Here is a 24,707-nt window from a genome sequence, read left to right as displayed (position 1 = left end):
ATCCATGCATGGCACAGATTCAGCATTCTCAGCGCTCCCAGCTGGAAGGATTCTCAGGGACTCCGCCGGGATCACGGAGAAAGACTCCGTTAAGGTGGGCTGCCGGAGGCTGTTTTCCCTGGCCTTGCTGCCCCATCTTGGCCGAGCTTGCTGGCCCTCTGATTCGCACCGCCAGCATTAACGTCGCCATTGAGAGCACCACTGCCATTGCCGCTGACGATATCCACAACCTGATCTGTTTTCTTTGTAAGCACTCGTTGGGATTTCCCAGTACCTCGTGCTGTCGTAGCCCCAGTACTTGAAGCCGCTGGGTCTTTCTGTGCCTCCTTTAGGTCCTTCTGCTGCTTGATCGTTCTTGGCACCATTCTGCACCCAGGGTTCCTCCGCCAGCACACTGAGCTCAGTGCGCGGCCGACTCTGCGGGCTACGAGTTCCACCAACGGCGTCACTTCAAAAGCCCAGCCCCGCAACAGCTTATGCTCAAACACCCAGTCAGGCAGATGGTTTAGGAGGTAAGGAGGAACCAGCAAATCATCCTCGCTTACATCATGGGGGTGGAGTAGTCCTGCGACTTCTCGCTACAGCCGGTCAGCGGCCTTCTTGCCTGATCTGTCTCAAGACCGGGCGGATTTTACCTATTCTATGGCTATGAGGAAATGTGTTGATGCATATGAGCCTGCGGGCAGAAGAATGCCAACTTTCTAAAAGTTGCAGTTTCAAAATTGAAATAAAAAGCCTGACTTTTCCATTCAATATGGTTTTTCATTATAATTCCAAAAACACAAATTATGACATAGCTACCTGATCCCATTTGAAATAATAGCTTATTGAATGTGATAAGGCATCTCCTATGTTAGGGCTAATTTCATTAAAAAGGAAGGTAGGCCGGAAGCAACATGGCGCCTGACTGACGGCTGCAGGCGATCGCTCCCTTTGCTGCTGGAGACTGACGGCTGATTTTGGTTGCTGATTGCTAAATTGTACCCCTTAGGTTGAAAGCAATCTCCCCCCCATGAGTTACCCACATGTGCGTGACGAATTCGACCCCCTCGCTGTAGCCGAGGAGCTTCTCTTGGTGGTTTTGACCACAGCGCGAGCTGTGTTGAGGGAGCTGCGGAGCACAGCGCTCCGAGACCGGCGTGGAGGCAAAGGAAGGGCCGAGAACGCCGAGAGCAAGACACCTACGAGGGCTGAGTGGCTCGCGGTGGTGCGGCGCATCAAAACGGCTGGAGAGACAGAGCAGGGTTGTAACGCTGCAGCAGCACTGCTAAAAGCACCAGATTGGTGACTGCTGGAGGCTCGAACAACAACACGCAGATTCACACAGATTTAACTATAGGTGAGCACCCTGAAATGCTAAAAAAAGGCAAAGGTGGTAGCAGCAATATACGGGGTAGAGGGCCAAAGCCCGGGGGTAAAAACCCGGGGGGCCACCAGAGCATAACCAAATTTTTTTCTCCTGCTACGCTGCCGATAACTAAAAAGGGCTCGCCTATTCAAGCAAAAAATGCTGTGTCTATAAAGGGGAAAAGTGCACAAAAGGAAATACAAAAGCTCACACAGGGGCAAGTACAGCCCCCCAGATAGTCTCTACCGGGAACACATAGCCTGCAGACATTCCCGAGATCGAATCCAGAGGGGTTAATGGGGACAATAGAAATAATATTGGCCAAGACAGAGGGAATGGTATTGTAAAAGGAAACCTGACTCAACCCCAAGTACTTCCAGTCGATGAAAAACAACAGGACACTGTCTCCGAAGCTTCTTCACCATTAATAGACCCAAAGAGCACAGAGCAACTGAACACAAGCATGTTAGTGCAGGGGGTAATAGTTAGTAGCAGCCCGAGGATACCCTTGATTTGGGGAATACGTTTTTTTCAGTAACGGATGGATCTGAATTCAGTCCCTCTGAGGCAGAATGTAGAAGCAATGTCCAGCTCGCTAGCTCGATCTCTAGCTCCGGCACTGGCACGCCGCAAAAGGATACTGTTGTCAGGAAAAAGAAACTTTCGAGGAAGCAAAGGGACACTCATTCCTTGGAGAAAACGGGCGATGGTCATCGCAGGGGGAGTAGAGTCAATATGGATCCTGCTTTAAAATGGGTCTATTCAGCCACTAGGAGTGTCTATCCAGACCACACAGGGCAGGGGGCTATGGAGGTGGATGATGCTGCACCCTCCTTAAAGATGATATTTGATTCAATAAAACAGCTTCAAGAGGAGACCCGAATAGATGGAAAAAAGAACAGGCTGGAACAAAGAAACTACAGGGACGGTTACAAAAATGGCTAAGGCGTGTACAGACACAAACACCAGATTGACTCAGCTGGAAGATCGCACAAGTCTCTTAGAGGACACTCAGGTGAAAGTTCTAGCTCAGACGGAAACTTATGACAAACAATTCACTGACTTACAATGGAAGATGGAGGACCCCGAGAACCGTCAAAGGCGGAATAACCTCCGGATCCTTGGGATCGAAGAAGGTGTAGAAGGGGAAGATATCAGGGCTTATATTTTATGGCTGATGAAGGGTGCCTTTCCAGAGCTCCTCCACTGGAGCTGGGAGGCAGAGATACAACGGGTCCACCGCTTCCCAATGATGCGCAAGAAAAACCCACAACGGGGCAAAGATGGGGCAGCTATGCCGAGAGCAATTTTCGTTTATTTTGTGAATTTCTTGCTCCACGAGGAGGTTTTCTCCAAAGCTTGCCCGAATGCAAAACGGACCTTCGAGAATCAATCTTTCTTCACTACACCGGATTATTGCCACATCACGGTCGAAAGTCGTTGGCGATTGAGAGAATTGATCGAGCCTTGCCAAGTAATGGGCCTGCAAGCCTACTTGATGAATCCTGCGAGGCTAAAGATCATACATAAAAACAATCCAAGGGTTTTTACCTCTGTAAATCAAGCTAAGGCCTACATGGACACTCTAAAATCTCAAAAGGTTTAATGTAATGTCTTAAAAGGTGTGGGTATAGGGATGGGCTAAGGGCATTTGTAGGTTTGTACTTAGACAATGACTTTCTCTTAGGATAAGGTAAAGGGAGGCATGTGTGGGTACAAGGGGGAGGATGGGTGTGAATTAAGGTGCATCCAGCGAAAATTCAAGCAGGAAAGCGGCAAAGGGGGGTCGACTTTCAGGCTCCATCACAGAGACCTTAAGTCTGCCTGCTTCTTTTTTTGTGGTGGTGGGTGAGGGGGGAAACCCAGTGGCAGGGAGGGCAGGGGGGGTTGTAGGGGAAAAAGGGGAGAAAAAATCATCATCTTGTAAGAAAAATGATATTCGGGCACACACAATTGAAATAAGAGAAACTGGAAACATATCATGCGGATACTAACTATTAATATATGTGGGCTTAATGATGCTGCAAAGCGAAGGACGGTGAGAGAATATCTTAAGTCCTTGCGGGCTGATATCATCTGCCTACAGGAGATGCATACTGAGGGGCCTCGTAAGTTTCTTTTGGAACAGCTCGGTTTTCAATTGATAATATCAATCAATCAATCAGGAGTTTGTTAAAGCGCGACTACTCACCCGTAAGGGTCTCAAGGCGCTAGGGGTGGGGGGGGTTGGGCGGGGTGCAGATTCCATTCCATCAAGGAGGGGGTCTGTCGAAGAGCCAGGTTTTGAGGTTTCTTGCGAAGATGGGGAGCGATGTTGTCTGTCTGAGGTGGAGCGGAAGGGCGTTCCATGCTTTGGCCGCGAGGAAGGAGAAGGAGCGGCCTCCCGATCTGGTCTTTCTGGTGCGGGGGACCACAGCGTAGGAAAGCTGGGCTGATCGTAGGGTCCTTTGGGGTGCGTGGAATTTGAGTCGACTGTTCAGGTATGCTGGTCCGGTGCCGTGGAGGGCCTTGTGTGCGTGGGTGAGCATCTTAAAGGTGATTCTCGCCTCGACGGGGAGCCAGTGGAGTGTGCGCAGGTGCTGGGAGATGTGGCAGTGTTTTGGCAGGTTGAGGACCAGTCTTGCGGCGGCGTTCTGGATGTTCTGTAGCTTGCGGATGAGGTTTTTGTTTATTCCGGCGTAGAGTGCGTTGCCGTAGTCGAGTCTGCTGGTGACCAGGGCGTGAGTGACTGTCTTTCGGTGTTCGAGGGGGATCCATTTGAAGGTCTTACGAAGGAGGCGGAGGGTGTGGAAGCAGGAAGATGAGACAGAGTTGATCTGGCGGTCCATTTTGAGCTCGGAGTCCAGGATGATTCCCAGGTTGCGTGCGTGGTCTGTGGGGGTTGGTGGGTTTCCGAGGGCGGTGGGCCACCAGGTGTCACTCCAGGCGTCGGGGTTTGGGCCCATGATGAGTACTTCTGTTTTGTTGGTGTTTAGTTGTAGGCAGCTGTTTTTCATCCATTTGGCGACGGCTTCCATGCCTTCTCGAAAGTTGCGTCTGGCGGTGTTGGGCTCGTTGGATAGGGAGAGGATGAGCTGGGTGTCGTCTGCATATGACACGATGTTGAGTCCGTAGGTTCTGACGATGGGGGCAAGTGGAGCCATGTAGACGTTGAAGAGCGTCGGGCTGAGGGAGGAGCCCTGGGGGACTCCGCAGGTGATAGGTGTGGGGTCCGAGAGGACAGGGGGGAGTCTGACACGCTGCGTCCTGCTGGAGAGGAAGGAGCAGATCCAGTCGAGGGCCTTGTCCTGGATTCCTGCATCGTAGAGTCTGCGTATTAGGGTGCGGTGGGAGACTGTGTCGAACGCCGCTGATAGGTCGAGGAGGATGAGGGCTACTGTTTCTCCTTTGTCCAGTAAGGTGCGGATGTCGTCTGTTGCGGCGAGGAGGGCGGTTTCCGTACTGTGGTTTTTTCTGAAGCCGGATTGGGAGGAGTCGAGGATGTTGTGTTCTTCAATGAATGTGGTGAGTTGGCTGTTGATGGCTTTCTCGATGACTTTCGCTGGGAACGGGAGCAGGGAGATGGGTCTGTAGTTTTTGAGGTCGGTGGGGTCCGCTGAGGGTTTCTTTAGGAGGGGGTTGACCTCGGCGTGTTTCCAGGCGTCGGGAAATGAGGCGGTCGCCAGGGAGCAGTTGATGGTTTGGCGGAGCATGGGTGCGATGGTGTTGGCGGCTCTGTTGAAGATGTGGTGGGGGCAGGGGTCCGTGGGGGCCCCTGAGTGGATTGACTTCATTGTCTTCAGTGTGTCTTCGGTGGTGAGGGCTGTCCAGTCATCAATCACTGGTTTCCGGGTGTCGGGGGTGGTTGGTGAGGGTTCAGTGTGTTGGTTGTCTTCGTCGAAGTTGTCGTAGATGCTCTTGATTTTGTGGTGGAAAAAGATGCTGAGTTTGTCGCAGAGCTCTTGTGAGGGAGGGATGTCGGTAGACTCGCTGGTGGGTTGGGCGAACTCCTTGATGATGCTGAAGAGTTCCTTGCTGTTGTGTGCGTGGGTGGAGATTCTGTCTTCAATCGCTTTTTTCCTCGTTTCTCTGATGAGTTGATGGTGGGCGTTGGTGGCGGCTCTGAAGTTGTTGTGGGCTTCTGTGGATTTGGTGTTTCTCCAGGCCTTTTCGAGGCGGCGGCGTGTGCGCCTGGACTCTCGAAGTTCGGTGGTAAACCATCTGGCTTTCTTGGCATGGGTATTGTTGTTTTTCTTGAGGGGGGCTATGGTGTTGGTGCTGTCCGAGATCCATCTATGCAGGGTTCGGGCTGCGGTGTTGGGGTGGTCGTTTTCCGTGATGGTTGGGGTGGAGTTGTTGAGTGAGGAGGTGAGCTGGTCATCGGTGATTTTGGTCCAGTTTCTTTGTGGAAGCAGGTGCTGGTTTCTGTGGATGGTGGGTGTTCTGAAGGTGAAGTGGACGCAACGATGGTCGGTCCATGGGAGTTCAGTGGTGTGGCTGAAGGGGATGGAGTTTCCTGTAGTGAAGAGGGGGTCGAGGGTGTGTCCTGCTGAGTGCGTGGGCTCGGTCACGATCTGGCGGAGTCCAATGTTGTGGAGGTTGTCCAGGAGGGATGTGGTGTTGGGGTCCAGTTGATTGTCGAGGTGGAAGTTGAGGTCTCCCAGCAGGGTGTAGTTGGTGGATGCGATGGCCTGCGGGGAGATAATGTCCGTAATGGAGTTGGCGAAGGGTCCGCGGGGTCCAGGGGGTCGGTAGATGAGGGTTCCTCGGAGGGCGGCGGTGGGGCTGGCCAGTATCTTGAAGTGAAGGTGTTCCATCAGTTCTGTGGACTCGTCAGGGAGTGTGCTCAGGCGGAGGCTGGATTTGTGGACGATGGCGATTCCTCCTCCTGGGTGGATGGGGCGGTCCTTCCTGGAGATCTTGTATCCTTGGGGGATGGCGATGGCGATGTCCGGTCCTGAGGTGGTGTTGGTCCAGGTTTCGGTGAAGAATGCTACGTCTGGGGTTGTGCTGTCGAGGAGGTCCCAGATTTCTGTGGCGTGTTTGTGGAGGGATCGGACATTGAGGAGGATGCATTGTAGGGTCTTCGGTTCGGTTGTGTTCTTGTGGGCGGGTTGTGCTGGATCCGTGTTCTTGGCGATGCTGCAGGTGTGCCGGCAGCGGTGACAGCTGAAGGGTCCATGGGTGTCGGCTGGTGATGCTAGCTTGCAGTTGTTGTTGCAGCCTGGGTTGGGTGCGTGGAGTGCTGCTGGGTCGTAGCGTTGGCGGGGCGGAGGTCCAGGGTTCCTGGTGCTGGTCGCGGACGGGTCGCAGACGGGCGCAGACGTGCTTGCCTTTGACGCGCCTTCGGTGCACCAGCGGCGCGCCCGCAGCCCGCGGCCGCAGTGGCCGCCATTAAGTAGGGGTCGGGGAGGGCTGGACAGCTGGGAGGCGGGAGCGGGGAGGGGAGCTGGATTGGGCCGGTCGTGCTGGGGGGGGAGGGGCCGCGGGGGCAGCAGCGGCGGGGAAAGGTAAAGGGAAGAAAGAAGGGATAAAGAAAAAAGGGAAAATAAGCAGAAATAAGGCACAAAAGAGCAGAGATGCAGAAAAGAGCAGAAAGGAGAAAGATAGAAAGGGTAAAAAAACGAGTGAAAACGTGTGAAGGAGCAGAGGGAGAGAAAGGGAAAATGGGCAAAAATAAGGCACAGAAGAGCAGAGGTGCAGGAAGGTGAAAGATAGAAAGGGAAAAAAACGAGTGAAAACGAGTGAAGGAGCAGAGGGAGAGAAAGGGAAATGGGCAGAAATAAGGCGCAAAAGAGCAGAGATGCAGAAAGGTGAAAGATAGAAAGGGGAGAAAAAGGAGCGAAGGAGCAGAAAAAAAGAAAGGAGACAGAGGTCCACTGGACCACCAGGGATGAGGCGCAGGGAAACCTGCGGGTGGAGGAGGGCCTCGATCACCAACACTCAAGAGTGCAGGGGCAGGGGCACCTCACTTAATGGTGGAGCTGCGAGGGTGGGAGAGCAATTTCACTGACAATGAGTCAGTGGTCTTGCTCGCCTGTCCCCGCAGTGGCCGCCATTAAGTAGGGGTCGGGGAGGGCTGGACAGCTGGGAGGCGGGAGCGGGGAGGGGAGCTGGATTGGGCCGGTCGTGCTGGGGGGGGAGGGGCCGCGGGGGCAGCAGCGGCGGGGAAAGGTAAAGGGAGGAAAGAAGGGATAAAGAATAAAGGGAAAATAAGCAGAAATAAGGCACAAAAGAGCAGAGATGCAGAAAAGAGCAGAAAGGAGAAAGATAGAAAGGGTAAAAAAACGAGTGAAAACGTGTGAAGGAGCAGAGGGGGAGAAAGGGAAAATGGGCAAAAATAAGGCACAGAAGAGCAGAGGTGCAGGAAGGTGAAAGATAGAAAGGGAAAAAAACGAGTGAAAACGAGTGAAGGAGCAGAGGGAGAGAAAGGGAAAATGGGCAAAAATAAGGCACAGAAGAGCAGAGGTGCAGGAAGGTGAAAGATAGAAAGGGAAAAAAACGAGTGAAAACGAGTGAAGGAGCAGAGGGAGAGAAAGGGAAATGGGCAGAAATAAGGCGCAAAAGAGCAGAGGTGCAGAAAGGTGAAAGATAGAAAGGGGAGAAAAAGGAGCGAAGGAGCAGAAAGAAAGAAAAGAGACAGAGGTCCACTGGACCACCAGGGATGAGGCGCAGGGAAACCTGCGGGTGGAGGAGGGCCTCGATCACCAACACTCAAGAGTGCAGGGGCAGGGGCACCTCACTTAATGGTGGAGCTGCGAGGGTGGGAGAGCAATTTCACTGACAATGAGTCAGTGGTCTTGCTCGCCTGTCCCCGCAGTGGCCGCCATTAAGTAGGGGTCGGGGAGGGCTGGACAGCTGGGAGGTGGGAGCGGGGAGGGGAGCTGGATTGTGCCGGTCGTGCTGGGGGGGGAGGGGCCGCGGGGGCAGCAGCGGCGGGGGGGGAGGGGCCGCGGGGGCAGCAGCGGCGGGGAAAGGTAAAGGGAGGAAAGAAGGGATAAAGAAAAAAGGGAAAATAAGCAGAAATAAGGCACAAAAGAGCAGAGATGCAGAAAAGAGCAGAAAGGAGAAAGATAGAAAGGGTAAAAAAACGAGTGAAAACGTGTGAAGGAGCAGAGGGAGAGAAAGGGAAAATGGGCAAAAATAAGGCACAGAAGAGCAGAGGTGCAGGAAGGTGAAAGATAGAAAGGGAAAAAAACGAGTGAAAACGAGTGAAGGAGCAGAGGGAGAGAAAGGGAAAATGGGCAAAAATAAGGCACAGAAGAGCAGAGGTGCAGGAAGGTGAAAGATAGAAAGGGAAAAAAACGAGTGAAGGAGCAGAGGGAGAGAAAGGGAAATGGGCAGAAATAAGGCGCAAAAGAGCAGAGGTGCAGAAAGGTGAAAGATAGAAAGGGGAGAAAAAGGAGCGAAGGAGCAGAAAGAAAGAAAGGAGACAGAGGTCCACTGGACCACCAGGGATGAGGCGCAGGGAAACCTGCGGGTGGAGGAGGGCCTCGATCACCAACACTCAAGAGTGCAGGGGCAGGGGCACCTCACTTAATGGTGGAGCTGCGAGGGTGGGAGAGCAATTTCACTAACAATGAGTCAGTGGTCTTGCACCTCACAAGGGACCAGGACACTGGGGAGTGGTGATACTCACCCGGGGAAATGCTACATCAGTTAAAAAATGCTTCTCAGATACCTATGGCCGATGGGCCATAGTGGAGTGCCAAACACAAGAGTTTATTTTCACTCTTTGCACAATATATGGCCCAACGGTAGATGACCCAGAAATGCTTATCCAAGTCAATATACAATTAGCTAATTGGCCTCTTCCAATCATCACGTGTGGGGATTTTAACATTAATGGGCTAAATGGGGTTTGGAGAGGGGATCCAACTAAGTTTATAGGTCAAAAGAAGAAAAGTCACAGGGCTCTAGTCCAAATGATGAATGATAATGGTCTTATAGATGTCTGGGAGCAACAAAATCCCCCTGGGGTTGCTAGCACATACTATTCTGCACCGCATAGGGCCATAGCATGATTAGATTATTTCCTGATCTCTTCCTTTGTTCTCCCTATTTGTAAAAGGAGTAGCTACCACGCGTGGTCTCGGACCATAATCCCCTAGTACAAGAGGATTTAAACTTGAATAAAAACGTAAAGGCAACGAGCTGGTCATTCGAAAGGGCCTTGTTGCAGGATACAAGTTATGTTGCACATATGGAGAAATGGCTCAAGGACTTCCTTGAAATTAACAGGGGGAGCACCCAGTTTGGGATAGTGTGGGATGCCTTGAAGGCTTGTATCAGGGGAGAAACTATGAGTTATTCTATGAGACGGAACAAGCTAGAAAAGGCCGAGATGGAGGTAAGGCAAAGGCTAATTATTGATCTGGAAGAAGAATTGGTTCGGGCAATAGGTTCTCACCTCAATTTAGACGAGATAGCTCAGAAACTTGCATTAGCAAAGGCTGCGGTAGTGGATATTATTGCCGCTAAAGCAGCAGGAACATTTTTGGCCTGGAAACAGGTCCATCATGAGTTTAGCGAACAAGTGGGGTGTATCTTAGCTGTAAGAACCCGACAGGCAGCAAATAGAGGTAATATTCCTGAGATTATTTCAGAAGCTGTGGTGGCCGCTACCACTCCAAAGAATATCTGTAGGGTATTTCAAGACTTTATTCAAAATATATATAGCGAGGACATAGCTGTGGACAGTAAGGAGATAGATGACTATTTAGAATTGGCCCTAATTGAGTGATTTTCTGGGGAAGATGCCACATCTATGGAGGCTAGTTTTTCTATTGAAGAGCTTCAGGGGGCAATTAATGATTTACCTGCTGGTAAGGCAGTTGGGCCAGATCTTATTCCTCTAGAATTTTATAAAAAATTATTTCCATGCTTGAGGGAAGATTTGTGCCATGTAATGAGCCAAACCCAGAAAGGACAAACACCCCCACAGTCATGGGGAAAAGCCACTATGGTTATCTTCTTAAAGAAAGGCAAGCCACCCACAGACCCTGGCTCATACAGGCCAATTAGTCTCATGAATAGCGACACGAAGATCTACTCTAACATTTCAGCCAACCGCCTCAGTTCCACAATAATTTCAAAAAGGGGGTGGTGATGGACAGAGTATCTGAGTTAATCAGAACACTCCTACCCAGTCAACAGATCAGGGCTTGATCCATCACCGTTTTTTAGCTCACTGCACCATCCCAGTTCAGAACCTGGCTATATGCAAATTAGTCTGTCCCTGGCCCAGTGCATCATTGGAACAGGGCAGACCAAACTACCAAGCCAATTTTTCACTGGAAAGAAAACAAGCTTCCGGGGACCGGTTTCTGGCATTACAGCCATCTTCGGCCCGGCTTGCTTGAATCCTGATGGTGCAGTGAGCAAGGGACTCATGTCTGAGCATACCCTTCCACACTTGTGGTGGCCAAAATAATTTCAAAAAGGGGGTGGTGATGGACAGAGTATCTGAGTTAATCAGAACACTCCTACCCAGTCAACAGATCAGGGCTTGATCCATCACCGTTTTTTAGCTCACTGCACCATCCCAGTTCAGAACCTGGCTATATGCAAATTAGTCTGTCCCTGGCCCAGTGCATCATGGGAACAGGGCAGACCAAACTACCAAGCCAATTCTTCACTGGAAAGGAAACAAGGTTCCGGGGACCGGTTTCTGGCATTATAGCCATCTTCGGCCCGGCTTGCTTGAATCCTGATGGTGTAGTGAGCAAAGGACTCATGTCTGAACATACCCTTCCACACTTGTGGTGGCCAAAATAATTTCAAAAAGGGGGTGGTGATGGACAGAGTATCTGAGTTAATCAGAACACTCCTACCCAGCCAACAGATCAGGGCTTGATCCATCACCGTTTTTTAGCTCACTGCACCATCCCAGTTCAGAACCTGGGTATATGCAAATTAGTCTGTCCCTGGCCCAGTGCATCATGGGAACAGGGCAGACCAAACTACCAAGCCAATTCTTCACTGGAAAGGAAACAAGCTTCCGGGGACCGGTTTCTGGCATTACAGCCGTCTTCGGCCCGGCTTGCTTGAATCCTGATGGTGCAGTGAGCAAGGGACTCATGTCTGAGCATACCCTTCCACACTTGTGGTGGCCAAAATAATTTCAAAAAGGGGGTGGTGATGGACAGAGTATCTGAGTTAATCAGAACACTCCTACCCAGTCAACAGATCAGGGCTTGATCCATCACCGTTTTTTAGCTCACTGCACCATCCCAGTTCAGAACCTGGCTATATGCAAATTAGTCTGTCCGTGGCCCAGTGCACCATGCGAACAGGGTAGACCAAACTACCAAGCCAATTCTTCACTGGAAAGGAAACAAGCTTCCGGGGACCGGTTTCTGGCATTACAGCCGTCTTGGGCCCGGCTTGCTTGAATCCTGATGGTGCAGCAAGCAAGGGACTCATGTCTGAGCCCCACAATAGGGAAGGTGATCTCACCCAGACAACATGGGTTCATCCCAGGGAGGGGCACGGCAGACCATATTAGGAGAGTTTATACTTTATTTAATAGCACCGCAGCCTCACAAGACCCTATGGCTCTTAAACTGCTTGACAGTGGTGCAGGGTGCATAAAGGCAATACAGGCGCTGTATAGGAACCCAAAGATCAGACTTCGAGCCATGGGAGAACAGAGTGACCTAATTAACATCAGGCGAGGAACCCGACAAGGGTGTCCCTGTTCACCGCTTCTTTTTGCTTTTTATATTGATCCTTTTATTAGAAGAATTTAGTTGAATAGAAGCATCTTACCGATACAACTGAATGGGTTTGAAACAAAGATCCTAGGTTATGCAGAGGACCTGGCAATCATTTCCGCAGATCCCTCCTCTGCCCAGGATGAAATAGAACATGAAGCGGATCACTTCAGGGCAATCTCGGGCTATAAGCTAAATCGTGGCAAGAAGCAAATTGTGGTCAACAATAAGGTTGGCCTGGTAGATCCCAGAGTGACAGCTTCGGCTTGGTATTTAGGGGTAATTATAACATCAGATCTAACTAGAATAGTGGAAAAAACCTAGGTCCTGTAATTCAAAAGTCGAAAAAAGATCTAGACAGAATGAACAACTTACATCTGACAATGGTAGGGTGCTGCAATATTATCAAAATGCTATTTCTCCCAAAAATGTTATACTTATTCAGGACGATACCCCTGAAGTTTGGTAACAACTGGTTTAAAGAGATGGAGGGAGTTGTCAACCGATTTATCTGCGCTCAAGGCAAAACTAGATGGGAAATTAAGTTCATGTCCCTTCCTAGGGACAGAGGGAGCTGGGCATTACCTGGCCTAAGGACATACTATTGGGCCTATAGGCGTGGGCTTTTGGGTGGCATGGTCATGGATCAATGGAGGGGTGGCGAGGTCATACCAGATGTATATGAGCTACTATTAAATGGCGAAGCTCGCACTAGACTTTTAAGGTTTAGCGAGGCAAGCTATTATAAAAAAAGTCAAGTTTAAGACGCTGGGAGCAGCTATAATAGTTTGGACTTCAATTCGGAAAAAGGTGGGGCTGGGGAGAATGAATTATTATACTCCTTTAGTTAGGAATCCTTCTTTACTGGAGGTTTTCCATGATGGTGTAATGAGACGATGGGATGAGCTTGGAGTCAAAATAATTGCTGACATTACTGATTCCGATGGCATAATTTCTTTAGAAAGAGCACAAAATCTTTATAACTTGGAGTGCAGAGAATGTTTTGAATTCCTGCAGATTAGGTCGCCCTTGGCAAGGAAACAAGGGGGGAATAGGGCATTTGAGAAATATGTGGTTCTGGAACGACTGCAAGATCCAGAGGGTTGCTCAATTACACAGATAGATGGTGAACTGAATTAGTTTAAGAATGATGATCTGGAAAAACTCTCAGAAAAATGGCGGGGGAAACTGAACACTGAAGGGAACGAGTTCGAATCTTCGCTTAAACTGGTGGTGAACCTTCAAGCTCAACATATTAAACTATTTTCGAATTATATTTTACACCAGCAAGAATAGCTCGATGGGGCGGGACAAGTGGAATCTGTTGCCCGCGTTGCCAGAGTATAGACACGATTCATATGTTGGCCTCATGTCCAACGCTGGTCCCTCTGAAAACGCCAATGGAGCTTTTTATGGGACGGACTTTGGGCATCCAGATAAGCCTTACTAATGAATTAGTGAATTAGTGGTCCTGGGGGTGGCCAGGGATGGAGCCCTCGCAGTACATCATGAATTTGTATTTCTCTCAATGGCTATTATTAGGATCTGCGTAGCCTCAGCATGGAAAGACCCTAACCCCCCTATGTTCCAACAATGGTTGTCACAGCTTTCAGTTATATATAGTTTAGAAAAAGGATTATATGAAAAAAAAAGATGGAAAGCAAGGCAGCTAGGGAAACATATCTGGGCTCCAGTAATAGATTGAAAACGCAGGCTGCAGAGAATATAGCTACATTTAGCTATAATTAGTACTGTAACATGATTATGATGAATGATGTTTTTGAAGGGTGGGCAGGATGGGAATAGGGTATTATATGTAGTGAACCTGGGGGATTGTTGATTTTTTTTTTTTTCCTCTTTCCTCCCATTAGTGTGCAAATTGTATTTAGTATCTATTAACAACTATATATGATCATGGAATCATGGTGGGATACTGTGTTGTATGCTATGATATCTTCTGCTAGTTTTATTTTGTCTATTTGTGTGTATCACTGAATTTATTAATTGATGATGATTAATAAAAAATATAAAAAATAAAAAAAAGGCATCTCCTATGTTAACGTAGTGAAAAATTAGTTCAGCAGTTTTTCACTACCAGGACATATAAAACTAAAAGGTACATGTCAACCTTTCAATTACAAAGCACCCTGCCCTATGGTCTACCTCTGGCTTACCTTAGGGGGTGACATATGTAATAAAAGGGGAGATTTTTGGGTTTATTGCCAAATCGACCTGGCAGTTTAAAACTGCATTCAGGCTGCAGTGACAGGCCTGGGACATGTTTTAAGTGACATTTCTTAAGTGGGTGAAAAATACGTGCTGCATGCCTACTGGTATCATTTAATTTACAGGCCCTGGTTATCTGGTTTACAACTTTACAAGGGACTGATGAGTCAATCAAATATGCCAATTGGGTATAGGCCAATTTAACCATGTTTTAGAGGCCTGAGCACAAGCACCTTAGCACTGGTTAGCAGTGGTAAAATGCAGAAAGTCCTAAGGCCAACAAACATAAGTTCAGTAAATAGGAGGAGGAGAGGAAAACAAGTCTAAGTGCAGGCAATCCTAAGGCTGACAGGTCTAACCAAAGTCAACCATAATTGCTTTTGCTGGCCTGACATGTATTGTCAAAGTGAAATGCATCAGTGAAGAGCGATAGTTCTTGACTTTCAAATCATATCCCAAAATGAAGGTCCACCAGGGTGGAAGAAGGAAGAAACAACAAGTGCTGTTAGGAGGCAAATGGTACATGTACCCACCAGCACTCCTGCTCCTTCCACAGTCTGACCCCAACACTGGCCTACAGTATGGTGTATGCAGCCCCCCCTGCACCTGGACTCACCTCCATGGTGTTTAACCGGCTTAGATAACAAGTAGGTGACTGCCATAGCCATTTGCAACATGTACATTCCAGCATCCAAGGATTAGTGTTTTAGACCGTACTGCTGTGCACACATGCGCTTAAGACACAGCCTAGCTACTCACTGTCTCCTTCAGTGCAAACAAACTTAAATGGCTAAATCCGCCCCACTAAGAAACGTATCTAACCAGTGCCTTTGCCTGGTTTACTTTCATTTTTAGCAGCCAATCTTGGCCATGGGGATACAGTGGTAACTTGAAGTCACGTTACGAAGAAGTATTAAGACTTCGCTTTAAAAGCAATATGTTTTTACCTTCATTGACTAAACTTCAGTGCTGGTGATATTTCAATGGTATGTCATAACTCAGCAACTTTGTGATGATCTACGTGCCTGGCCTGTGGGACAGGCATCGGCTCATTTTATTACTTGATTTTTTTTGGTGACTGCAGCAGATGGAGGAACAAAGGAGTGCCGACCAGCAAACACCGGCTCAAATTAAGCACTCATTCTACCTCTAGCTAATATAGAACTGGATATCAAGCAGCTACTTGAAGCCCTACTCAACTAAGGCTGAATGCCTCCTCTTTGTTAACAGCATCTAACAGCCACACATTCGCACATATCTATCCAACATGCATGCCGATGGAGTTATCCCTTAGCTGACAAATTCAATTCACTCAGAATCACAATCTGCACAGACCTCTCCTTCAAAGAGCAAGTCACAACAAAATACAAGAGAGCCTGGTATCAGCCCTCCCTTTTGTGAAAAGTGAAATCCTCCCTAATTATCACTGACTTCAGAATACCTCTTTTAAGCAAAATTAAGGCAATGCTCTGCTCAATAGACAACCCACTCACCACATTAGCTATTGCAAGGCATCGTAAATGTTGCAGAATGTTTCATCAAGAATTATTAAAACACAATCACAATGAAGAAGCTACATTGCCCCCCCCGTCTAGGCTTGCATTACATTGCCCCCCGTCTAGGGTTGCATAATAGTCAAGACTAGATGCATTATCTGCAAGGCAATCCGGAAAAACACAGCTGAATAATTGATCAGGAAATTAAACACCACTTGAAGACAGTTAACACTGGATTGTGGACATTGTGGACTAGAGATAAAGAAATGCAAGGTTAAACAGATCAAAAGGCAGAGTACATTGGAATATTGAGAGCTCCATTGAAGACAACGGAACAGCAGTGGCCTATATAAACTGGTATGGCCCGCTGCTTTCAACATTTCAGTGTCCTAATTCACAGCCTCTGACTTTCTCTTTACCCTGCCTCTTGAAATAGATTAGTTAGGCAGATCAAAAGGAAATGCAGAGGCCATGCAGGAGGACACAGGCAGCCTTCACCCTTCCCTCTTCCTGTAACTCAGAGGTACTAGGGCTCAGACGGAGGAAGGGGTGAATGATGCTCAGCTCCCAGGCCACGCTGGCTTGGCTGAACTACAAAAGCAGTTCAGCCATGCCAGGGAGAACCAGGGGTTGACTTCAGCATTTTTTTACAGCTCTTGCTGTTAATGTTCTAAAGCTAACAGCTGTGGCCCTCTCCTCGACTGTAGAACATTCACAGCAACAGCTGTAAACAAGCGGTTTGGTGCTGAGGGGTTTTTAACCTCCTCGGGCTCTGCGAGGCCTTTGTTTTACTGATTAGAACATTCTGCCCTGATGGGCTGGGATGTTCTAATAGTTTTATATACTGACCTAGCTGGGCTAAACCGGCCATTAAAGACCCGCTCTCTTGTTAAAGGCCCTTGCCTTAGGCTCGGTCTTTTAACACTGGAGCTGGCCTTTAATGGCCGGTATAGTCTGCTTTGGTAGGCTATAGAGCTATATTAAGAACTGCAAGAAAGAACTGATTAAAATACAAGGTTTTTCCATCAACAAATCTAGGATATAGAGCAACATCCTCACTGATATCAGAATTACTCTACACGCTTACTGAAAGAGACTGAAGAAGCATTTCCTCAAAGGCCGCTATCATCCTATTCATCAGAATCCTACATAATGTCTACCTGTTTTTCATGATCTTGAGTTGTATATTGAGCTCTAGTCCCCTCTTCAGTGCTCCAATGCTTCTAAGCAAGTTTTGTTCTATATAAATACAGCTGCACAAATACATACCAGATGTACAAGCTAAATATGAAAAGGCAATTACTCATGAAGGCCGATGCTGCTGTTCTGTTCAGTTAAAAGTAAGTAAGTAAAAAGGGCAGAGTACGAAATATAAACTATTACAGAATTTAAAAAAAAGTCTGAATGATGCCTGCATTTCAATGCCTCTGGGCCAGAAAAACAAATATGTTTTTCTTTTTAAACTTTAGAACTAAACCCTAGTCATTTTAATACACAACAAATAGCGCACAATTTCTCCAAAAACATATTTTTAAAAAGTTGCTACATTTAAAAAAAATATTTTAACATTACATGTATATATTGCATGCATTTTACATATATAATATACATACCCAACCCCCTCTGCTTTACTTAAATAGAAAAGATTACAAAATTATATTCCTTCAAGGGGAGATTTTAGCTTTTTAAATGTGCTCAAAAATCTGGGTGGCTGCTGACCACATACCCCTGAAAAATAACATTGCAAATAACATTAAAACTAATGTATGGGCTCTCTGCTGCCCTAGGGCCCGCCTTCTCCTAAGGACACAGAAAACTCAAAACCTGGCTCTTCGACAGAGACGTCACATCCACAGCACCTGGATACCCCTTGGAGTGACAGTGATGGGCTGATTGATTGATTCAAAGTTGCATGATAATGGTGGTGTGCAAACCCTACCATTGTAAACACAAATACCATGCAAACACACACCCCCTGTACAGTGTAATGATGTGTTAATCTGACATGGAATGGCGGCCTATTTTTTCAGATAAATTTGCTCACAGAATTCTCAATTTCATAGGCAATAATGCTCCCACTTACCACCTGCTCTGAGCAAGTTGTAAATGGGAGAGGACTAAGTGGGGCTGGGCAAATGGAGGGGTTTAGGGAAAGTGTCATCCAACAGGGCAGGCTGGTGCCAGACAGGGAGCAGACATCTATAATTCCCCCATGCCATAGAGGATATTAGACAGGATCTTAGCTGTAGAGGGTGGGTGGGTGTTTGGGGTGCCACATCCGCCAAATAAATACATTCTTGGACTGGTAGTTGGGTCTGAGTTGGGTCTGCTCTCTCTGTGTTAGCTTTTCTTATCATCCTGATTTCACTATGAGGTTTTAACCCCTTCCATGCTCATGACGAGCTCAACTGCTCGTGTGCTCATGACGAGCTGAGCTCGTCATGAGCCATGGAAATCTGAAAAGTTCAGCACCCAGGAAAATCTCCTGCAGCATTGAAGGTGTTAAGTAATTATTTTGGTTCATATATTTTGGCTTAGATTTGCAACGATTTTGAATCATGGTCACTTTTTTGACAAAGCCAGACACAAAATCTTTTTTGGTATTTACAAAGCCATGCAAATTTGCTTTGTAAGGAAAAGAAACACAAGGAAGCACAATATGCTGTTTTGGGTTACTTTGCATCAGGTTGGATTTCCATGGGTGGTGCATGGGCATTTCCATACACCCCACCCATGGATTTTGACGCAAACCTACATTTATAAAGAGCTGTAGACATTTGTTTGTGCCAAAATGGCTTAACGAGGAGAAGCCTCTGCATTTCTCCTCGTTATTTCCTCTTTGTAGGTGTACTGCATTCTGCAACACACATACCAAGAGGAGGAAGTCTCCACATATAGTTTTAGTGCAGGATAGTATCCTCTCCTACATTAACAGTATCCTGACCATAAACAAGACACTCTTGCACTATGGCACAAGGGTTCCTCCATTGGTGCCAGCAGCCTAATGTGCAGCACTGCATTCGGAGAGCAGAAATGTGCCATTCCTTTGAAGATATGGCACATTTCTGCTCTCTTCAGGTGACGCAACACAGTGCAGTATCTTTGCTTGCTGCGCTGTGTTGGGCCACTTCTATCGAAATATGTCCCTTAATAACTGGCTTAACAAGAAAGTATCAAATCTCCACCCATAGAAGTACTCCTTGAATGAATACGAATTTACCACTCTTTAGATTTCACAAACATTGATAGTGATAATACTTTGAAAACCTATACCAGTCTTAGATTTCCAGGCATGCCACTAGCAATCAAACACCCAAAAGGTGATGGAACGAATGCTTGCAAATAATCTAACAAGTGGCAATCACTTGTGGAAGCATTCCAAACCATTGTATATTGGCCACTGTGCTTCTTACGACATAGGGCCTAATTTAGGAGTAAAAGTAGACCTGGTGATGGAAGACTTTACTGACTTTACTCCGTCTACTAAATTTAGAGATACCTGCAAGCCCAGCATACATGTGCTGGAAACGCTGTCACGGTAGCTCCTATCAGTGTAGGAAAAGTTTAACCATTGGCAGCATCAAAAATAATGCCTAGCCACCACATTTTTACAAAGTCTTTTTTTCAAAAACAAACTCCCAAAGGGAGTTTATAATGACCCCCAGTTTTCTTCCATTGCATGCTTTTTTTTACATTTCCCCCACCCCAGGGGATGGGGGGAGGCTCACCTTTACACTGACAAAGTCAATTTCACTCCGTCTGTGTAAAACCTGCAGTCCACCCTAGTCAAAATGGGGCAGGTGGCAGAGGCCCACCTAATTCAAATCAGTACTGGAAATAGTCCATTTCAAACCTTGGTCACCTCACACATTGGCCCTGTGGCCCACTGCTTTATTAGTTTAGAATTTTGAGTTTCACCCCCGCCCTCCCCCGAATGTCTATAACTAGGGGGCATATTATCAAGACAGGCAATAAAAAAATTGCTGTTTTAGCGGCAGAAAACTGCCGCAAAAACGGCAATAATGGGCTTGATAATATGCTTTATGGAATTCCAATTGAAGCCCATGTTAGATGTGAAAGACATCTGACATGGGCTTCAATTGGAATTCCATACAGCATAATATCAAGCCCATTATGCCGCTAAAATGGCGATAATTTTATCGCCTGTCTTGATAATATGCCCCAAAGTCACCCTCACTGGGCTTCTCCACAAAGCCCCTCCCCAATCTGAATGAGATTATGCCGATTGCATCTGTGTGCAACCTGCAGGTCACAGGCACATATCCAATCAAAACCAAATCAATCTTTCATCCCTCTCTCTGAGTTTGCTAAACTGTAAATTGTTAAGGCGGTTAAAAATGTATATCTTTTGGTAAAGCATCAGGTCATCATTTATTTAATGGTTTAAATATCAGTATTATCACAAACAGGAATAACAGTGCCAGCATTCCTAGTACTGTAATGAGCACGGGAACATTTCAATAAAGGTTCGATAAAAATATGAATGATTAAAAATGGCTACAAGAAATGAAAAAAGGAAATTGACAATAAAGAAGCATAGGGAAGACAAATTGTATGTTGTTCATATTCAAGATAAAGATTTTCATTGCAGTGAACGTTTCATAGCCATGATGTGCATTCTAAAAACGAATGTAAACATACGCTATGAAAACTTATGCATAGCAGATGACACAAGTGTCTCAAGGGCAATACAATTTTTTTGAACTTTATCTTTCTTTTAAATTTTTTTTTTTAATCCTCATATTGCGAAATTTCTATGTATTCGGGTTTCAGGTTTCTGCCTCTGGTTTCGTTACCAACACTGCCCCTTGGTCTCTCGAGGTTGGGGAATTTTGTCATCTGTCCGAGGTTTTCAGAGGAGTATCCTTATTCCTTATATAGTACCAACTCTGGTTTGGAAATGCGGGGTGAGCTAGCCTTTAGACTACTCGACAAGTATCATACTTGTCTACCAGATGTTGTTTTCGCGTTAATCATAGGACCGTAAGTACTGACTTAATGTTGGAATTTATATAGTTTTCGAAAATTTCCCAATACTTAAATCTTTTTCTGATGTTTCCTTTTCTGTCTAGTTTGTTGATCTTTATGACAGAATTCATCCAATCACTATGTGTAGGTGGCAGTTGGCTAATCCATTTTAAACAGATCTCCCTTCTGGCTAGAACAACTAAAACAAAGAGAAGGTTTTCCTGACATTTTGTTAATCTCCCCTTACACATTGTGACGTCAATCCCAAAAAAGGTAAAAGTTGTACTTACAGTTAGCTGAGTCTGTATAATTACGCTCATGGTCTTACCCACTTCTTTCCAAAATTCTTCCAGTAGGGGGCAGTTTCTGAACATGTGGAAGTCGTCTGCCTTTTCTTCCCCACACTTCGGGCACTTTTTTACGCCTGCATTTTTAAATTTAGACAATTTTTTCGGAGTCCAGTATGCGCGATGGATTGTATATAGGTGGTTCCTTTTTAGTGCAGCAGATTTTAGAGATGACCAACATTTTTCCACGGATCTTTCCCAGATTATATCTAAGTCATCCAGTTGTAGCTCTCTCCCCCAGATTTGATCTTCCATCCTCTTGTCTCCCTTTCCTACGGTAATAAACGCCCAATACCACTTTGCCACCTCCTTAGTGATTGTTAAGAGTTCTACCATTTCTTTTTCCAGCTTTACATCCTCTTGATTGTTAGTAGTGATGGTTTTCGCCCAGCTTGATATTTGATAATATTTAAACTTGGACACTGACCCTTTGGTGAGAGATTGAAATTTTTCCCACCTAATCAAAGTTGAGTTTTTTAATAGTTGTCCCCAGTAGTTGATATTGGCTTGTTTTAGGGGGATTGCCATTGCATCCTTTAAGCATTCTGGTGTTCCCGGTGAGTCCCATATTGGGGCCATTACACTGTAGTATTGAATTTTCAAATTTGTTCTAATTTGTGCCCACAATGTTGCTGCCTCTCTTAGGGTCTTTAATTTTATTTTTTTAAAGTATTTAGGATGACCAAATTTGAATAAAAAATGATCTTCTCTGTCTGTCATTGCTTGTAGGTATTTTGGATAGTGTTGATGACTTCTTAGTAGGATCCGTGTATTTTTAAACTGGAATGCCTTATAATACTCCACCAGGTCTGGGCTTGATAATCCTCCCTCTTGTTTTCCTCTCCTGAGTTTCTTCCACGAAATCCTAATTCCCTTTGAGGCCCATATGAAATTAATGATATCCCTCTGAGGTTTTTTTAAGAGAGATTTCCCCAAATTCTAGAGGGATCGTGTTAAAGAGAAAAGTGTACTTTGGTACTATTGACATTTTAATGATGTTCGATCTTCCTATCAAGGTTAGTGGTAGACTAGACCATACTTCAAGTAATTTTTTTGCCTCTTCAGTTACTTTATTCAGGTTTCGTTGTGTTATTTTGTTCAGATCTTGGTTCACTAGGATCCCCAGGTATTTTATTTCCTTTTTGATATTTGCGTTTTGGAATTGTGTATTCCATGTCATGATCTCAGTTTTTGAGTGATTTACCAGATAACCTGAAACTTTCCCAAACTCGCTTATGATTTCTTCTATAAATGTCTTTGAATTCATGTAATCGTCCGTAAAAATCATTAAATCGTCTGCATATAATGCGATTTTCTTGTTCCATCTCTGATATTGGAAGGGAAAAATCTCTTTGGTGTTTCTTAGTTTGTTCGCCAGTGGTTCAATATATAGATTAAAAAGCAGGGGGGAGAGAGGACAACCCTGCCTTGTTCCTCTTTCTATATTGACATTTTCAGTAAGACTGTCATTTACTAAGATTTTTGACCTTGGTGTTTTATAAATATGTTTTACCACATGCATGAAAGATTGACCTATATTATTTTTGGTCAAAACTTTTTCTAGAAATGCCCAGTTGACTCTATCGAACGCCTTTGCGGCGTCGATAGTGAGTATGGTAAGTGGGTCTTTTTTTTGCGTGGCTATGTCAATGGAGCTCACAAGCTCATGTGTAACTTCATGTAGTTGTCTTCCTTTAATGAATCCCTTTCGGTCTGGGTGAATAAGTTGATTCATTACTTTCCCCAATCGAGATGCCATAATTTTTGTGAATATTTTGTAATCTGCATTAAGCAGCGATATAGGTCGATATGATTCACATCTAGTGGGGTCCTTTCCTGGTTTTAATATAATTGTAATTGTTGCATCATTCCAAGAATCTGGTATTCTATTTTTTTGTTTAAAAATCAGGTTTATTAGTTCTGTAATATGTGGAAGTAGGGTATCCTTTAGACTAATGTATAACTCGTTTGGTAGGGCGTCTGGCCCTGCAGCTTTTCCCTTTTTTAGAGTTCTGATAGTCTCATCTACTTCACTTATTGAGATCTCTTTATTTAGTTCTTTCTTTTCTTCTTCTGTGAGGGCCAGTAAAGGAATCCCTTCTAAGTATGAGTCTATCTGGGTTTCTTGTGGCCTTGTATCTTCAGTGTATAGTTCTGTAAAGAATTTCGTAAACTCTTGTCTGATTATGTTCTCTTCTGTGGTTTGGTTCATTTGTCCTTCTTGGTGAATTTTTTTTACTTTATTCCTGATTTTGTCTGTTTTTAATTTCCAAGAGAGCCATTTACCACATCCTTCCCCATATTCGTGTTTTGCTAGTTTACTTGATTCCCATTTTTTGCGTAGTCTGTCTTCTAGTAAGTCTTCCAATTTTTCTTTCTGATTTTTCCTTTCTAGTTCTAGGTCTTTTTTCTTTTGTGTTTCTTGTTCTGTTACTATTTGAGTGTCAATGAGGTTGATGCTTTCCTCCAGGTCTGTTATTTCTTGTCTTGTTTTTTGGTTTTTGTATGCTCCTAGGCTTAGTAACTTTCCTCTTAATACGGCTTTATAAGCATCCCAAGTTATCTGTTTTGTTGTTCCATTTTTGTTATTTTCAAAAAAGTTTGTGGTTTCCAGTTCAATTTCTTTCATACTTTGTTGATCAAGTAGGATTGCTCTTTCTACCGTGAACCTTCTTTGTATTTCTACTAATTTTACTTGAAGTGTTAATTGGACCGCAGAGTGATCTGATAGGTGGGCTGGTAGGTGAATTAGGTTTATTACATTACTTGATATGCTTTGATCAATTAGAAAATAATGAATTCTTGATCTATGCCCCAATTTTTTGTTATGAAGCGTGAATGGGTTTGATTTATCCCCCCTTAGTTCTAAATCCCTTTTAAAGATACCGATCCATTTTCTCATTTTCGGTAGATTTGCGTGTCTCCCTGGTGGGGATCTATCATTGTTTGGGTCCATTACGAGGTTAAAGTCACCCCCCAAAATTATTGGAGAGGTGGCTTGTATTAGATGAGAGTAGAGTTTCCGTAACGGGTCTTCATCGTCAAGATTGGGTCCATAATATCCCGTTATTGTGAGGGGATTATTCCCTATCAAGACTTTTGCTATTGCCCATCTTCCTTTATTGTCTACTTCTGCTGAGTCCAGATTAGCTTTGAGTGATTTTTTGATGATTATTGCAAGGCCCAGATCTCTGTACTGGGGTGAATGTATGACAATGTTCTGCATTCTGTCCATCACCTGTTGTTTTTGCCTTTGTCGCCCCGAGTAGGATGGGTCTGCTCAGACGTAAGTCCCATGCTCTCCACACCACTGGAGTCAAGCTATCCAGGCTGATGACTGCTGATAGCCAGAAAACGGTCCTTGGATGCTTGATTCCGGTCCAGGAAAGACATGGCTTGGCAGTTCGGGCTGGACTGTTCCCATGAGGCACAGGGTCAAGGCTGATTTGCATATGGCCATGTCTGACCTGGGGTGGTGTGGAGTGCAAAAAAACGATGGATTTCGGCCCAGATCTCTGTACTCGGGTGAATGTACGACAATGTTCTGCATTCTGTCCATCACCTGTTGTGGTTGCAGATAGTGGGCACCCGGGGATTGGGACTTATT

The sequence above is a fragment of the Lissotriton helveticus genome, chromosome 6 (assembly GCF_964261635.1).
Source record: "Lissotriton helveticus chromosome 6, aLisHel1.1, whole genome shotgun sequence".
NCBI classification, from domain to species: domain Eukaryota; kingdom Metazoa; phylum Chordata; class Amphibia; order Caudata; family Salamandridae; genus Lissotriton; species Lissotriton helveticus.
Note: the sequence above shows the minus strand (reverse complement) of the source record.